The sequence below is a fragment of the Parus major genome, chromosome 19, assembly GCF_001522545.3.
Source record: "Parus major isolate Abel chromosome 19, Parus_major1.1, whole genome shotgun sequence".
Lineage (NCBI taxonomy): Eukaryota > Metazoa > Chordata > Aves > Passeriformes > Paridae > Parus > Parus major.
The window spans coordinates 9,651,486-9,666,597 of NC_031787.1; the positions used below are offsets into that span (position 1 = coordinate 9,651,486).

Here is a 15,112-nt window from a genome sequence, read left to right on the forward strand (position 1 = left end):
AGGTGGAACAGCAGGGATGAGCTGAGATCCTGGGCCGGTGGCTGAGGTGGAACAGCAGGGATGAGCTGAGATCCTGGGCCGGTGGCTGAGGTGGATCAGCAGCACCACAGCGGTGCCTGGCACTGCCACACGTCCCGGCAGGACAGGGGGTGCGAGGCCACCAACGAAGAGGGGAGAAGGAGAAGAAGCAGCAGCTCCGACTGGGTGATGGCAAAATTCCCTTCTCTCCACAGCAACAGCTCCCAGCAAAGTGTCCTTCTCTGAAGCTGAAGAAGCCAGCAAAACTCTCCCCTCCCTCCTCTTTTCCTGCCCCCCTTTCCCACTGGGCCCAGCCGAACTCTCTTCAGCACCCACCAAGTACCCGCAGTCAGGGTAAACCAGCAACTAATGGGTAAAAATTCCACAGATGAGCCAGAACTAAAAGAAGGACACCTAAACCCCAACATACCTGAAAGAGCAGCAAAGAGGAGAATGGCTTCTCTTAATGACATCAATCAGTGTCAAGCAATCCTTCAAATGAGGAGTAGGATTGAAGTGCATTATTGAATGTTTTATGCAATAGTTAAGATGATGTGAAAGGCCCAAAGATTTTTAAATTAAATCAGCTCTAATTGAGGAAACGTGATCTCATCAATCCAGTCTCTTCCTGCCCTCTTACTGCAGAGTTGTGTCCTGGCCCTGCTCTTGGAACCTGCTTGTCACACCCTTGTGTACAGGAGGGTGGTCTGCAGGTACCAACCTGCCTCCTGACCATCTGGGAGACACCAGGTGAGATTTTTCAGCAGTTCAAGGCTCACCAAAGCCTTGGCTAGAGCTCCTTCAGGTGCTGCCCCAGTGCAGAGAGCAGCATCCAGCTGCCCACGTGGCTCTTGCTGCTGTTGCCTTTCAGTGTGCCCAATGGAGAGCTCCAAGGTGGGCAGGAGAAGCTATGGAATCACAAGCTCTTAAAATTACTGAAAACAAAAATATGAACTGTTGGGAAGGTAGAATTAGAAAGAAATCATAAATATGACTCTTTAGCCAGAAAGGCTAAGGAAGAAATACAAATGAAAGCACGGTTTGAATAATTCAAAGATACCTGTCTGGTATGCCAGAACACATTCTTCCCCCCAGTAAAACTAAGCTGAGACCCATCTCCCCAGCCTTATAAGGAAAGGTCTGAAGGACCCTGAGATAACTAAAAATATGCAAAAGCAGTGATTTCTATAGGTCACACACAAATGTTACTGTATTAGTATACTTATGAAGATTGGTTAGTAAAGGAATAGAATATTCAAATGTATAGATTATATAAGTAATTGTAAAAGAGCTCGCTCTCTAGCTACGCTCTCTTGCTTGCTCTTGCCTCACTCTTTCTACGCTCTTGTTACTCTTGCTTCCTCTTGCTTCTCTCTTTCATCCTTTTTTCCCGGCTCTCTCACTTCTGTTCCATTACTTTCTTAGCAATCTTGAGCTCATGTATTCATATTTTACCCCCTTTTGTATTGTTCTCTCCAAGCCTGCTTTGAGCTCTATCTGCTGGCTCATAGCAGGCTCTCTCTCTCTCCCACACCCTGAAATAAACTACTAACACCTAACTCGACTATGGAGGTCTCTGCCGTGTCTCAGACCGTCCACCCCGAAGCGTCTCTTACAATGAACCACACTGGAGAGACCTTTCCAGCTCCAATCTGCACCAGTGGGGTGTGTTGGAAGCAGACTGCATTATCTGGAGCTGGCTACAGACACACAGTGAGTGAATTATGAGCACTTCTGCCTCCGGCAAAACAGACAGTCATAGCCTTTGGATTTCAAGCTATGTCAGAAGCTGCATTAACCTATAATGCTTCTGAAATAAGGTACTTACTACCAACCTACCAAAATTATACAGCTCACTTCATAGGAGAAAATTCAAGTCACAATGAATGAAAAACACAGAGAGGGAAGTGATTTAGAGGCATCACCTTGCTAATGACAAGAACATTTCTTTGACGAGAGAGGTTATAAAGGAGTGGTCTGCAGTACAACTGCATCCTTCATGAAACATCAAATATGTTGGAAAAGAAAGCAAATCTTCCATGCTGACTTACCCTATTACAATGATGTTCTGGAAAACACATGCATGTGTGATTGCATGGGCAGTTGGTCCCACATCCCCCAGACAGGGATCAGGAGGTTTGTCCCTGTCTGGAGTCCCCTGGAGCGTCTGCACTGCCTTGGGGTGCACAGGGCCAGGACCCCACCCTGCAGAGCTGGGACAGCACCCACCTCCCCGGGGGATGGGGCACAGCTGCACCTGAGCCACTGCTCTAGTGGAGGATTTCTGTTAAAAGAATGTACAGATCATTTGTTTCTTAGAAACATCCTTTTTTTCACAGTAACTCATTTAAATGGATTCCACTGTGCCTGTTTATATGCCTCTCTTTATTCCAGCAGAGACTAAATTAAGCTTTGAAGTTTAGTGAGAAATCCTAATGGCATTTGACTTCAATGCTAATGCCTGAATCCTGGGGAATTAAAGAAAGAGGGAGAGCAAGAGGAAAGAAACCACTCCTCTCTTTTATTGTTTTCTACAGCTTGATCCTGAAATGTCTGACTTTGAAAATAACCTTAGTGCCTAACTTTATGCATTATTCATATATACTAAAACATGTAAATACAGTTTTCAAAGGTTAAAATAAAACTCCTTTCCTGTACAGGTTACAATTATTTAATATTTTGACACAGCAACTTACATCATTAATATTAAACAACACGTAGGGGAAAAAAGTGACATAAAACAAGCATGAACTTTTCTCATCAGTATGGAACATTTACACATTGCCCAGGAAACTGACAGCCTCCAAGTATGCATAAGGTCTTCCAAAAAGGAGGGAAGAATTAAGCACTTTAATTTTGGATAAAACTGTAGCTGCCATTTTGCCATTGACTAAGAATGAGATTTGTTAAAATGTGTATTTGCAAGGAATTTTCTGGCATGGTAACAGTCTTGGGGGATCAAATAGTGGTATTATTCCAGTTTTCAGGAGTAATAATGACCATGTAGTCACAAATAGAAGATAAACTAAGGTGTATTCAATTACTACAACAATACACAGGATGCACCTAGAATGTACCTGTACACAATGTGTGGGCTGATTTAAGCTTGTGCTCTCACCATGTCAGAACTTTTGTATAGCTGTGAGCCACAAGATAGCCTAGAGATGCAAATTCTGTGCTCTTCTGGCAGTTCCAAAGACATCATTTCACTCAGCACTGCCATGACTAAATTTCCTGACTGAAGGATGAAGTAGGCCTGGGCTTTAAGCAAGTGTTCACTTCTTGTAATGTTCATTCAGAAAGGGAGAGACAACAACTTCTGCCTCAGTTCTCCACTCAGGTCACTCAGGGACACTGGGGAGTGGTGAAGAACCAACTGTTAGATGCCAACAAGAGCACCTTGCATCCTCTTTCTGCAATGCCAAAAACTGCCTATGGAAAAAGACCATGTCCAGAATGTCCCAAATTAAGAAAATACACTTGGAAAAACAAAAAACAAGAAAAACTGCACCTGCCAAAACAGGTGCATTGAAAAAGACTTGGTTTAGTTCAGACTACCTCAGCCTTACAAACCAAATTCATGGTTGGTTGTTTTTGAGTGACTGAAGGTAAACCAGCATCCTTCCTGGGCCTGTTTTGTTCCTCAGACTATTCACATTCATGCACCCACATCTTGTCTCTTTGGCTCTCTTATGTGACAGCAATCTGGGAGAGTAAAAAGGGTAGATAAACAGAAATTTCAAATTTCTTCTGGGATAGGAAACAAAATCTGCTCACATCTACAACAGCATCAAAATTAAGTTCTATGCTTTTGTAAACATAGAGGTTTGTTACAAATGCTTAATTCACCTCTACCCACTCTCCATGTAATGAGGCACAACAAAATTACTTTCAATGTACTTTCTGCATTATTTCACCAAGGACTGTTAATTATGTTTAATTTGCTATAGCTGCAAATATATAGCTAATTATAATTAGACAAGAAAATGCAAACAATGCATTGACTGTTGTTCTCCAGAGCTGTGTAAGGAAGACTCTTGTTTTACAGAGCACCCCTTACCCAGGAGCAGCTCACTTCTCTCAAGTCAGAAAAGCCAAAATCCTTAAATATAATCACTTACTGCAAGACATATGCTAAGTGTAAAAACATCCAAGTTGAAAATTGCTAAAGCATTAACATATATGCAAAATACCTTTAATCAGAACCATGCAGAGGGGAACTTCCAAAACAACTTGTTTTCAGAGCATTTTACAAAACCTCATACTGTTTTTTGTAAATCGCTTCCAAAAATAAAAGCAGGTCTGCATCTGCAGTGTGGAGAAAAAAAGTTACATCCATTTCTGGTCAATCCTGCCAATTTTATTTGTATTAGGAGCACAATAAAACTATTTTTATAAAAAGAACAGAATAAAAAAATGACAATGGCTTTTATTTAACTAATCTAAGAATCAATTAAAATAAAGATTTGCTGTCAGTTGTGAGCATCAACAAATGAACACAACATTATTCTATAATGGCTTATTACATTATTTCTCTTCTGGAATGCAATATTGATTGGAAATCCTTGGGATGGAACAAAGTGATTATCTGTGCAAATTTAACAACTGTTTTCTTACAAATGCAAATGCCTATTGTTTAATTTGAAAGATGTCTATAGGCAAGTTCCAGATGCTGGCAAGAAGGCCCAGTGCAGCCACAGCTCTAAGCATTTACACCTGAGATTAATTAACCCGGGTCAGTTTCTCACTGAGCTGAGGTGTGGATATCAGCCCAGCCTTTCCCAGAGCCTGCCGTGTTCACCTGGGCTCTCCCGGCTGCTGCTCCGGTGGATGTGGAGCCCCAGGAGCCAGCCGTGCTGGGAAGCGGAGCTGCCGCATCTCCCGGCTCCCTCCCGCAGCACCCAGCCCGGAGCAGAGCCAGCTCTTGCTGGGGTGTTGGAAAACCCACAGGTAACGAGAGTCACAGCAGCCCGCTCCACACAAACACCGAGCCACAGCTCTGCCCGTAGCCTCCCTTTGGGAAATCCCTGCCCAATTGCCGCTGAGCACAGCGAGCCCCCGGGGCAGGAGCTCAGGCAGCGCTTGCCCTGCAGCCGGCCACGGCGTGCGAGGAGAGCAGCCGGGGGAAATCCCTTCCCTGAAACGTGTCTTTGCTTCGGCAGCACCTTGCTTCCCCTGCTAGGGACCTGTCATCTCCGTGACACTGCAGGGATCCTGACGGGCAGACAGCATTAGATCTTCATCAAGAATCTCTGCAGGCCGGAAAGTGGGGGCGTGGGTTTCTGTCTCCGGGAGTGAATCTCACAAACCATGATACGGTATCACCTATAGGGGAGCAGATGGCACAGTTCATCCTCCAAGATAAACCTCCACCGAATTTAGCTGAGCTTTGCCAGGTAGTGACATGATTCAGGAGTCAGTCATCCTGCTGTTCTAGGGCTGTCAAGAACCATTGCTCTAGCTGGTAAAAATTAACATAATTCTACTGACTTCAAACAGACTTCTTCTGGTTTATCAGTTGCTGAGGATCATCTCCTTCAGCCATTTCAAAGTAATAAAAATGTTGTTTAAAAAACTTATTACAACAGATAGACTGTGCAAGGAAACATTAAAAGCAATTTCAAAATGTAAGTTGCAATTCTGAAGAGATGCCTGTTGCAATTTGTGCAGTAAAACAGAAAAGGGAATCATCAAGTGATTTGGTTTTCAATACAGAAGGACAAATAGAGGGAAAAATGCTGCCCTGAAGTAGCACAGAATTCAGGTTTTCATTATAATGAAAGAGAAATGCAGTGTCACAGTACTTAGTTGCCTTTTCCTATCAGTAGAAGCTGCACTGTTAGCCTCACACTGGAGCAGGGTTGCTAAAATGTTGGCAAAAACAAGAATGAAGTTTAGCATGGAAAAGCCTCATCTGCTAAAACTAAGGTCTATTAATATCCACAGGCTTCCACCTGTGTTGGGAGTGACAGTATTAGAACTGCCAAAACAACTCCCAGTCTTCAGGTAGACGAATTTTTAACCATTCTGAAGAAAGAAATACTCTCAAATATCTGTTTATGGTTCCAGAACAGTGAAAGGCAACTACAATATTAATTAAAAAAGGTATCTTCGAGGCAAAGAGCAAGATAACCTATCTCACCCAAAACAATGAAACACCTCTTAAACTCAGCCCTTTCACAGCTCTGTAAATTGCAATAATTGAAAGAGGGGCGGGGGAAAGCTTAATGCTGATAGATGATTTATTTTAGTGAGTAACAGCTTCTGCCTTCTTGCAACCTGATAAAAAGGAAATGACCCTGGGGCCTATTTGTGCATTCTCCATTACCATTTCACATCACTTCCACTCGCAGCTTACCTGCCTCAATGAGGAATAACACACTTCTGCTTTGGCTGAGGAGACTCAGAGCTGCTGCCAGCAATCTGTCCAAGATCTCCTGTGTCCTTTGAATCATGTACCAGAGGAATGCTCAGTGGGGTGAAGTGGCAGCAACCCTTTCAAAAGGAGTCAGGAATGCCACCAGCACTGGAAAAACCACACAGTGTCTGTCATCTTACTCTTTATTGAAAATATTTAGCTTTCCCCTTCTTCGATACAATTAAATTTGCCATGGTGAATTGGCATGCAAAATTGCCCTCTCCATATACATTGTTGTTAAATTACTCTATAATTAGTACTAACATACTGTGCTTAGAGCATTTACTATGCTTAATGGTTCCATCAACATAACCTTATTGTGATCTATAGCAGTAAGGACGACAATTAGAATGGTATTACTCACTTTCAAAGAGCCAGTGTCAAGTTTTACTCACATTTACTCACATTGCATCCTTTCAATCATGCTTAGCCACTTCCATAAACTCGATTAATAACTCTATACTGCTGATTTCCCTGTGGAGAGAGAGAGAAACAGAAAAGCCTTCTCACCCTTTTGGGCAGGACCAGGAAGCAGAGAAGCCAGAACCATGATGGGGTACCTGCTTCCCATAGAGCAAACACTGGGGGCTTTCAAATGCCCAGGACATCAGTGCTGGAAATCCCCCATATTATTCAGCAGGATTTGGGATCCTAAATTCTCAAGGCACTTCTGAAAATCCTGGTTTATTGCCCAGGAGGGCAGAATTTACATACTCCCAGGGATCAAACAAAACAGAGAACTACTTCCTCTGTTGGAATTTTGTCCAGTCACATGGGCCTATTCCCTGTGCACTGTCTCAGAGCCAGGACTGAGATTTAGCCCTTGGTTGGAAAGAATATTTATGCATCTGCTTCATGCAAGCTGAGTGCAGGACCCACCATAAATAGGTAACTTAACACTAAAATTACTTTTTAAATGAAACCTTCATTTTTCACATGGAAAATGAAATTTATTGGAATACTAAGAGCCTACATCTTTCAGACTTGTATTCAGGTATGGGGAGCAGGGTGAGGAGGAGGGGTAGAAGTGACCTCAATTCTGACAGTCATATAATTTTGTGGTTCAAAAGTTATTGGAACATTTCAGATCATAATGCCCAATAATTTGCATTCCAAAGACCTTCCCCAGAAATGGAAGGATTGCTAAAGGGTGCGTATCTCAGCTCTAATGCTTGTGCCCTTTTCTCAAATTAGTGATACTGTCAAGCTCTGATGAGATCATATCTGACAAAGAGCAAAATTATGGTAACAGTCATGTGTGATCTTATCCAGCCCAACTGCAATTTCCATGGGAGTACAAAAGGAAAGAAAGTTCCATTAAACTGAATTTGAGAAGGTGATATTCACCCTGCAGCTATAGGACTATATCTGAGCACTACTTATCACATTCTTGGAAAAGAGTAGGAAAAAAAAAGACAGGAACAGCACCAGTGATCTAAGCAATCATGTAATACAATCCCAGCTACAATTTAGTGCTGATTATAATTCTAGGTTTCTATATGCAAGTGAAGGAAACCAGATGAATTGTGGAGAACTGTTTCCACAAGTATAATTAAAAGGGTGCTATAGTAGCTGAAGATCTGGCCTTGCTTGTGAGAGGCAGAGTTTGAACAGTGTGTTTTGCCTATAATTTGACTATGGCCAGAACACATCCAAATAGCTTCTCACTTCCTTAAGGGTGGAATGATTAGTGACTGAGAGAGGCATGCTCTGAGAGCCATCTGTGAACTGGGGTGCGAACCTGAAATTGTTTTAAAACACCCAGTGCACAAGAGACACACCACACATGGCCACTAAAAATAGGATGAGGGGGACTGAATTATTTGTTCAGCCTCTGAGCTCACCAGCAGCTGAGGAGCCTCCTGATGGGTGTATCTGCCTCAAGTCTGATGCTTTCAGGGAGGAACCACAACTGCTGTTGTAGAAGGAGAAGCACTTAGCAACACCTCCAATTAAAAGTGTCAGTGGTCTCAAACAAGGACCCTAATATGGATTTAATAAGAATGCTGATGTTAATTATATATCAATTTATTGTTAGAAGTTCACTAAAGCTTTAATAAGAGATTCATTTAGATGTGTGCTAATTAGCTGAAAGCTGTATGATGAATGAAGGGTAAAACTTCCACCTGCAACAGGTGGGGTTTGGTCAATGCTGGATTTGGCTTCCACCCACCCCTGGTGCCATAAGGACTGAGATGACCTCACTGCACAGACACAACTTACTGCAAATGCACAATGACTTTTTTATCAATACTAGATACTTGCGAAGATATTTTTGTAAAATCAATTTAATGCTCTACCTGCAATTCAATACCAATGCAATCAGACCAGGATTATGCACGTACAGCTATGGCTCACTGACTGCCCTGATAAACCACATGGTGTTTGATCAGGAGAATATAAAGCAAAGAACTTCCCTTCAAAATACAGGGTTAATGTTAAATTCTAATGGATATTCTTTGGAGGGTCATCTTTAACATTTGATACACATGTATTCATCTGCAATCAGGGTTATCAGATACAGTTAGATGTGAGCCAGACTTTGCTCAGAGTGCTGACAGCAAGACCAGGATCTGGAAGAATTCTGGATGTGATCCACCTTCCTTCCCATGGCTAGGACAACAAAACAGTAACTTGATCTTTAAAGGTCCAGACTGTCTGTTGCAGAGCTCTCTGGGGCCAAGAAGGCTTTTCCACAGGGAATAAGCATCTACCCATTCCTTAGAGTAAAGGGTTGGATTCCAATGTCTGTTGCCATAAAGTACAGCGACTTTATTTAGACCTCATGCAAGTGAAATTTTGTCACGTTACTCTGAGCAAACAGGCATTAGAGAAGAGCGTTTTGACTTGAATATCAAAAACATACAAACCCCACCCCCAAATAGCTGTTAAACAAAGAATGATTCAGAATAAGACTAACTCACGTTAACATTAAAACAACATGTGTAGTAAAATATTTTAACAGAATAAAAGCATGATATTTTAGTAAAAGCCTGTCTGCACAAGCCAGCCTATGGTATAAATGACAATATTAAAGTTAGTGTCCTTGAAACTCTCCTGAAGCAGTGAGAATGAAAGAAAAACAATAGCCTTGTGTACAGGAGAAAAAATGCAAACCAATATACATTAGCCAATAGTAACTTGCTAAGCCCACAGACCCTGTCAGACCCTATAAAACTGTGCTAAAGATAGAAATAAATGGCATTCACTATACTTCTGTGATGACTCAGTGAATAGTCTGAGCAGTTTCTCAATACCTGGCACTCCAATCAGGAACCTCTTGCGGGATGAGAGGATTCAGTGGCGGAGCCGGTGGAGTGGATCCGCGTGCGCGAAGACGCGGATGTTGATCGGTACCGGGTAGGCGAGTCTCCAGGCAGGGAGATGCGGAATGGAGGCAGGACACTGGGGGAAATCGAGGGTGGAGGAGTTGAGGAGGGGTCGTGACCCTCTCTCCACCTGTAGCCGCAAAGAATGGATGGGTTTGCAGCAGCACAAACTGCTTCTAAACATTACTGTTAAACAAAGCTAAGCAGTCAAGGATATGGACCTTGAAAAGCTCATTCTATGGGTTAGACATAATGGGCATGGGGGCCTCCAGGTCCCACTGTTGCCTTTTGCAGCGGAAGAATGGAAAGACATAGGAGATTTGTTGTGGAAGAATACGATTACAGGGAAAAGCAAGGACACTGTCTCTCGGTCCACCTTGGCAGATTGTAATTAATACCTTAAAGAACAGAAAAGCGAGATATGCTGAGGCTGTGAGCCCTGTAATTCTACCTGCGTCACAGCAGCAGCCTCCCACTGCTGGGCGAGCATTCCTGCCTATGCCGCCCTTGGAGAGAGGGAGGGAGAGTCAGAGAGAAGAAAATAAGGAGAAAACTCCACAATAAACGCCGAAACAACAAACAGAATCTGTTCAGCAGTGGCAAGATGTGATACATCCTGAACTATTTGCTTCACTTTTGGAGACACTTTTAACACCAGAATCTTATTTAAGTCCCAACTTTACTACCCTGGAAGAAGAGAAGCCAGATTTAGAATGATTTCCACCTGAACCAGGGGGACATGGGGGAGCACTGAAGTGTGCACAGAGAACAAAGGCACCCCCAGGGCAGAGGCAGTGCAGAAGAAGCTTCAAGGCCACTCTGGACAAATATCAGCAACTACAGAAACAGTTGAGCAGAAACAGGTGGCTCAGGCAGCTTCAAAGAGAGAAAAAATAGCCAAAAAATCACAAACTATATGGTATCTAGTTCTAAATTCATCACTGTAATTAAAAGTTGATAAGCTGCAATGGTCACCATTGTTACCACCTGGCCCAGAGAGACTTTTCGTGTAACATCATCTGTTTTTGTAAAATCGTGTCCTTTTCCCTCTGTCTGCGAACAAGAGAAATATTGAGAGAAAAAACTGCATTTGTTAAAGTTAACTTTGTGAGGGTTTTTTTCCTTCTCTCTGTTTTTCCCCTCTGTAAGAGTATGTGGGGGATGACAAAGGCTTCACTCAAACCTTCTAGAGATAACAGCAGCAGAGCAGCAGCAGAGCGGGCAGTTCACCCCCCGCTCCCTCTCTAAGAAAAAGCACCGGGACAGTATCCAATTTGTTAAAAGGTCATGATTTGTTGGTTTTTTAAAATGTTTTTATATACCCTTTTAGAGTTTATTTTGTGTTTTAAGTAATTATGAGTTTATGCAGTTGCAGTTTTTTTGAGTTTTACTAGAGAAATTATTGTGATTCTTTAGAAAGTTTAAAAAGCCCCCTTTTAAAAAAGTGTTTAAGGTGAATATTAACAGAAGTAAAAGTTACCTTGCAATAATTAGTTTTGAAACCTAATGTTAAAATATTGAATGATTTACAGCTACTAAGAAAACAACCTTCCAATTAATGTTATCTACAAAAGAGATTTATGGTTTAAAAAATAATTAGCCAGGAGAACTTTACTGTACAAGACAAAGTTAAGCATATATTGCCCATTTTTTTTTTTCCACAATTTTAATAAGGTAATTTCAATGTGAGTCCTTCTGTTATAAAAGACATGTATAACAGCATATATATACTGATTTGGACTTTGGATTTTAATTAAAAGTTAGACTTGATGTTTTTGAAAAGTGCTACAAAAGCTGAATGGCAACTTGCCAAATCCTGTGTTGTTGTGGTTTTTCTTTAGTAAAACTACACTTTAAAAATGCTAACCAATTTAAGCATATTCTAGGCAAATTCCTGTTATGAAAGTATTTTTAGTAACATTTGCAGTTATTGTGAGTTATTCTCAAAGCCAGGTGACATAGAATTGTGATGGATTTGTTATATTTTTATAATTTTTATAGTGAATCCATGTTACTGTTATATTGTGTTTCAAAGGTATATATCAAACTTTCAGTTGCCTTTTTGTAGTAATAGAGTGAGATTAAGTTATGTTTTTATTTAATATAGATTGTTAATAGAATTAAGCAAAATTAAGTTTTATTATGTTTAAGTTTGAATGTTTTTAAGTTAAGTTTTATAACTTTGATATTCTTTAAAGGTTAAGTTTTGTTATTTCCTTTTGCCATAATTAATTTTTATCAGGTTTAAATATTGTTTAATTTTAATTGTTTTATGTTTTGTTAAAGGTATTTGTTTAAACTGTATAGTTGGTTTTTTTGAGAGATGAAGATGACTACAACTGAAACAGCTGTGATATAACACTGATGAACACCTGCTTGTGGATAGAAGTGAATGCAGTCTGTGACACCCTTGACTTCAACGGGAGTTCTATTAGTTGTTGCAATCTCTGCAGTTTTTGTTTGTTTTAGCTTTCTTATTTTTCAGTGTTTCCAGAATTCCAAGAAAATGTATCATTGCTGAGGGTCAGCTGCCATGGGAGAGGCTTCAGATTAAACCAACTGCTGCATGGTTTAATTGGTCTGGTACCTGAGGCTTCTGATCATTTGATTTATACAAATGCATTTTAACAGTTTGCTGTGCTGTAAGCATCTCATAGCTGCTATTATTAAGAACTGTGTTTTGAAAATGAGTTAAGAGACATCTTTCCAGTTTAAAGTCTAAGGCCCTGGCCAAGCCTTGACTTTACCTGGACAGAATGTTTGCCAACAGATCCAGATGGTTTTTGCACCAAATTAGTATTTGAGTCACCTTTTGACTCAGCAATTTGGCCCTATTAATATGACAGCTGGATCAATTTTAAAGTGAGCTTGGAGAATCATTTCTGGAGGTGGTTATCCAATCCTTCACTGATTTTTTTTGTTTGTTTGCAGACTATGAGATGCTGGTGCAGTGTTTTAGTGGTTAATGGTAGTTTTATATTACATATGTTATTAATAATGTTTATGATTTGATTGATTTTTAACTGCTATGGGTTTTTATTTATTGTGTATATGATTTTGTGTTAATGTTGGTGTACATGATGGAAGTACATCTCCTTTTTATTTTTCTTTAAAAAAAAAACGAGGGGAATTGATGCCCTAAAAGCCTTTGATTAGTGCAATATGTGTATGAAAAATTTGGACCACAAGAATTAAATATTTACATCAAAGGTTTAGAAAGATCATATAAGCTGAATTTACAATTAAGTGTACCACAGCTAAGTCAAAATAATTCATTAACTTCAAGGGGAGAAGTGCCTGTGTTTTGTTGGCAGGTTCAAAAAGGTCACCTGTTCATCTGACCAGACTGTCTGCCTATGAAAATATGAGATCCAGTGAACGGAGAAGTCACCATACAGTCTTACTACTAAAACACAATCAGAAGTGGAGCTGTCAGGACACAGTTGTGTCTGAACACTACACAGACAGTTTGCCAACAGAAATTTTATGTTGTTATTATGATGTTGTGTCTTTACCAATTTTTTTTCAGTTATCCTCTGTTTTAAGATTTAGAAGGATGCGAAGAACAACCTGAACATCGATGCCCTCAGTCAGTCACTGATTGGCTGCCAGCTGACGTCACAAGAGCCACGGATGTTCCAAGACTGAATCACATTAAATCATAGTCTGTGAGAAGAATTTTGTAGAAGATCTAAAAGAGTATAGAGGCTCCATCTGACTGTATATAAAAGCAAAATTGTAACTGTATTTTTACCCTTTAAGCAAATTGCTTTCATGCTTAGATTGCATAAATACCAGAGCACGTGTGTTAAAGGTAGTTAGATAATAGTTTAGGATACAGAGTTTAGCTTGCGTGATAATTGTTATTTGTAGGTTATTGATAGGTTTATTAAAGACATTAGTATAAAGTGTAAGTATTCCCCCTTCAAGAGTTAATGTGAGCATAGTTGAAAGTTCATTTAACTTTAAAGCCTTAGCTGTGATTCTGCAAGCATGGTATCATTTACATGGAACAAACTGCTTATGGTAATTGTGATGTGTATAGTCCTGACCAACTGTCTGCTAAACATCCAAAAGTGACAGAACATATGGGTCACTCTGGCACATTGAACTGGCCAAAAATCAATGTGTCTAAGCCTAGCCACACCTGGAGATCCTTTTCACACCTGTCTCATAGGAGTCCCTGAATGGGATCCTCAAACATGTAAAAGTTTAGTTGGCAATGAAATTCAATTGAATCAATTGCCAGTGTTATGAGAGTGCAATCGCACTGTTGGCTTCACGTCAAGACAACTTGAAGCCTGCTGTCAAGCAAAAATGATTGAAATTCTCAATGTTATCATAGGGCCCCCAGAAAAAATAGATTTGTTAGGTTCCACCAATACCTCAGGTGGATGGATAATGTTTAAGCTCCCATCAAAAAACCACTCCAACAAAGTAATGCAACACTGGGCTACAGTTAACCCTATAGCTGATCTCATTACTAACAGCGAAAGTAAAGCCTTTTATTCACGGTGCAATCTCACAAGACGATCACCAAGGCGATTACCTAGCTCAATATTCTTTATCTGTGGAGATAGAGCATGGAATGGAAATCCTGCTAGCCCACACGGGGCACCCTGTTACCTTGGGAAACTTTGTTCCATCCAAACTTACACAAATTGCTGAATATAGCTGGTAAAAAAAAAACATCAAATGGTCAAAGCAAAGCCTGAATGAATTACAATGGGATGATGTTAGAGACTCAGACTTTTGGGGTCGTGGCATAATATAGCTAGCCTCCTTTTTTTACTCCAGGAGCAGCTGCTGCTAAAGGCTTGTCAACTCTAAAAAAGCCAGCTTGTTAAACCAAAAAATAACTGAATTTAACATCAACAATGTTAAGTGAACTTTCAGCTGATGTCAGTGGTGTACACCACACCGTATTGCAAAATCAAGCTGCAATTGATCTCTTGCTCTTAGCACAAGGACACAGTTGTGAAGAGTTTGAAGGTATGTGCTGTTTGAATCCACAAACAACTAAAACAGCTACAGAATGGGTTACATGCCCTGAAAGAAGATAGTGACCCCATTGGAAGTTGGTTAGCAAACTGAGGCATTAGTGGATGGTTGAAGTCTCTTGTGCTGAAAGGGGGATGCATTTTACTTATGGTATTAATAGAAATAGTTATTGTAAGCTGTGTGTTATCTTGTCTCTGTAAAAGTCTAAAACTGTGTCTAAAGCCTGGCTTGTGCAAAAAGAGAAACAGGGAATTGTAGTAAAATATTTTAACAGAATAAAAGCATGATATTTTAGTAAAAGCCTGTCTGCACAAGCCAGCCTATGGTATAAATGACAATATTAAAG

The 15,112-nt window shown here is 40.5% G+C and overlaps 1 long non-coding RNA gene across 2 annotated transcripts; it reads right to left on the reverse strand.

The window, feature by feature from the left end:
• Positions 1 to 1,488: 1,488 nt before the first annotated feature.
• On the reverse strand, positions 1,489 to 9,959 carry LOC107212744. 2 transcript variants are annotated; one of them, XR_004499815.1, is made up of 5 exons: positions 9,694 to 9,959; positions 6,832 to 6,910; positions 6,377 to 6,544; positions 4,212 to 5,343; positions 1,489 to 3,723 (listed from the first exon to the last, which is right to left on the reverse strand). It is a non-coding gene; the product is annotated as an uncharacterized LOC107212744 (long non-coding RNA). The 2 variants fall into 2 exon arrangements; XR_001524520.2 differs by lacking the exon at positions 1,489 to 3,723 and having other exon boundaries at positions 4,092 to 5,343.
• Between the last annotated feature and the right edge of the window lie 5,153 nt (positions 9,960 to 15,112).